The 3489-nt window shown below is 38.1% G+C and overlaps 1 protein-coding gene across 5 annotated transcripts in view; it reads left to right on the top strand.

The window, feature by feature from the left end:
* Anxa7 (annexin A7) overlaps nucleotides 1-3489 on the top strand; it is a 33087-nt gene that overhangs the window by 15713 nt on the left and 13885 nt on the right. The gene's annotated exons all lie outside the window — the stretch shown is intronic.

The following is a 3489-nucleotide window of genomic DNA, read 5'->3' as shown; positions in this document are numbered from 1 at the left end:
GTGGTGCTGGGGGAATCGAACCGCGGTCCCTGTGCTTTATCAAGCTTGTTCCAAGTAGGTGCCTTAGACCACTGAGCCATCTCTCCAGCCCCATAGCTGTTAAATCTTAATTGATTTCTCAGTAGCCAAAGGTTTTCCATACTTTATGAAATTATTACCCAATCTCTATTTCCTTATTTTAATACTGTTTTATTCTGAAATTGACTTGTTAATTCTTTTATATCCTATGCAAATGCAAACAGCACTTTTATGCTTGCTTGTATCTGGCCTTATTGATTTTCTTGCTGTATGATAATGAATATTTTGCATTTTCAAGTGCTGGACTAGTAAAAGAACTACAGTATTGGACATAAAATACCCTAGTGTTTTGGCTTACTCTGCTGGTTTAAAGAAGTTAAGCTCCAAAGCTCTGGTTGAGAAACTTGTCTGACTATATGCCTAGTGTGAGACAGAGCTGAGAATAGATCCTAGCTCTTCTGACTTTCAGACCCTTTATTTCTCTACTTCACAGTGCTGGTTTACTGATGAATAAATATTCCTCCAAAGCACATAATAGTACATGGCTGTCATGCCGTCTGTTGTTGAAATTGATTGTTCTTTGTATTCTACATTGATAGTTAACTAACCTGTGAATTTTATGAGACTGTCTGATTTTTAGATTAAGTATATAATTTTATAGGCATCAACTTTGACCAAATGTGAAAGATTTTTAAACATAAGACAGTTAAAAGTAAAATACATACATGTACAATTTATTAGCACCTTAAGCTAGACCTAGAACCCATAGGTAGAAGTTAACAATGTTAGGCTTTGAAAGTACTTTTAGATGGGAGTGTAATAGGCTACTTTGTGAGAAATGGGGTCCTTGTTAATGAAGTTAGTTGATTTGGTTTTATTTTGTTTTGTACCAGGAACTGAACTCAGGACTTTGTGTTTGCCAGGCAGGTGTTGTGCCACTGAGCTAATAACCCTGGCCCTGAGGTTGGTTGCTATGACTATAGATGTGCATGAAGGTATGTGTGAGAGAGAACAAGTGAGACAGGCAGACAGCTGGAGAGAGAGAGAATATGAACGTGTGTGTGAATCAAAGTATAAAGGAAAATGTCTGTCTTGGGTGGGGGACTAGGCCAGGTGACCTTTCTGTGATGGCTTTCAGAGAAAGATTGGAATCATTTAGATATCAAAGGATGGGACTTTTGGTAGTAAGAAATGTCCCTTAGAGGTTTTTTTTTTTTTTTTTTTTTTTTTTTTTTTTATTTATATGTGTGTGGCCAGCTCAGCCCACCAGGGGGCAGGCTGGCTGGCATGTGGTGCTGGGGGATTGAACCACAGTCCCTGTGCTTTGCTAAGCTTGTTCCAAGTAGGTGCTTTAGACCACTGAGCCATCTCACCAGCCCCCCTTTAGAGTTTAGATCATAAAAGCACAGGCTATGATTTCTTTGAAATAGGAGACCTAGAGAATAATAGTTACTTTCAGCAGGAAATACATCAGTGTTTTCACCTACAGATGAAAATAAGATGATTTTTCTTTTAGAGAAAAGAATCCGCAAACTATGTAGTGATAATAATTTCTGTTAGTATCTCATCCAGTATAAGCACAGGCTTCTACTCTCCTTCGGATTTAAGTGACAATAGTTACACCAAAGAAAACTGTCTTAGTCTTTTTATACTTTTTTTTATGTAAGGACAGTATGTTATTTATTTATTTTTTTCCCTACAAGTAGAATGACTTTAATCACCGTAGGAATATTTCTTGTTAGTTGTCTGCTTACATTCCCAACTTAGAAAGTGGAGAATGGACACTAAAGCTTATTGATAAAAGTCCTGTGATAAGACTGTATATAAATAGAAGGGATTATTGACCATAAAACTATGGGATGGGAATGTAACCCCTGGTCAGGTCCTGTGTTTGATCCCCAGCAGCACTTAATTAATTAAATTTTTTTTAAAAGCTTTTTTTAATTTTTTAATGTTTCCTTTATTTTTTTCTTTTTTATGGTCAGCTCAGCCCACCCTGGGGGCGGGGCTGGTATGGCATGTGGTGCTGGGGATCAAACTGAGGTCCCTGCATGCTTGCCTAAGCAGGCACTTTAGACCACTGAGCTATCTCGCCAGCCCTAATTAATTAATTTTTAAACATGGTTTTCCTGAAAGACTGCTACCAGGCACATACCTGTAGCCTCAGCACTTTGGGAACCTGAGGCAGGAGGATCATAAATTCCAGCATAACCCAGGTAACATCAATATAGTAAGACTCTAATCTCAAAATTAGAAAAGGGATGGGGATGTAGCTCAGTGCAGAGCCCTTGGGTTCAATCTCCACAACTACCAAAATAAAAAAGAAATGGCTGTGAAAATGGTAGTCAAGTCCTCTCCCCATTTACTCTATTCCCACAAGTATTGCTATATTCAGTGGGCATTATTTTAGGTTGGGGGATGTAGCTTGATGGTAGAGTGCTTGCCTACCATGCTTGAAGCCCTAGATTTCATTCCCTGCAAAACACACACACACACACACACACACACACACACACACACGCACACAAACATGCATGCACGCACATGCACAAAATGGTGTAATTTAAAATTTAGTTTTGTTTGCCTAAAAACAATTGAATCATTTAATATTTTGAAATCATATTGATGGCATGTTTAAGTGGGTTTTTTTTAATGTATTTGGTACAGGGCTCACTATGCAGCTCAGACTCCTGGAGATCCTCCTGTTTTCAGCCTCCCTAGTGCTGGGATTACAGGTGTGCACTACCATGCCAGTCTTGGTGGCCAGCTTGGCATGTGGTGCCAGGGATTGAACCCCGGTCCCTGTGCTTTCCTAAGCAGGCACTTAATCCGCTGAGCTATCTCGCTGGCCCCGCTCTGTTGAGCATTTTAAGAAGACTACTAAATTGTTTCATAACATTTTAAATTTTTTAACTTCTAATTTTGGAATGATATCACGTAAAAAATTTGCGAAGACAGTACAGAGAGTTTCTATATGTTCTTTATACATATTCCCAAACATTAACTTTCTATAAAAATTCACTACAGTGATCAAAATAAACAAGTAACAATAACATTGATATGGTAATGGGCTGGGAGATAGCTCAGTGGCATAAGCACCTGCCTGGTAAGCACAAGGTTGAGTTTGATCCGCAGTACCAAAACAAATGAACAAGCAAAAAAGATATGATATTCTCATCCAGCCTTCACAACTTATTTAAATTTTACTAATGTCCAATAATTTACTTTTTCTTGATTTAAGAACAAATCCAGGATGAAACACTGAATTTATTATCAGGTCTTTCAAGGCCTCTTTTTTTTTTTAGTGGTACTGGGGATCGAACTCGGGACCTTGTGCTTGCCCAGCAGGTTCAAGGCCTCTTTATTCTGAGAATTTTTCACAGTCTTTGTTGTTCATGAGCTTGACATCTCTAAAGAGCACTACTCTTTTTTTGTTTTTTTTTTTTTTTTTTTTTGTCAGAACTCATGTTT

This window comes from Octodon degus, unplaced genomic scaffold, assembly GCF_000260255.1.
Source record: "Octodon degus isolate 3935 unplaced genomic scaffold, OctDeg1.0 scaffold00005, whole genome shotgun sequence".
NCBI lineage: Eukaryota > Metazoa > Chordata > Mammalia > Rodentia > Octodontidae > Octodon > Octodon degus.
The sequence above is the reverse complement of the archived record's forward strand: the minus strand, read 5'-3'. Positions and strand labels throughout refer to the sequence as shown.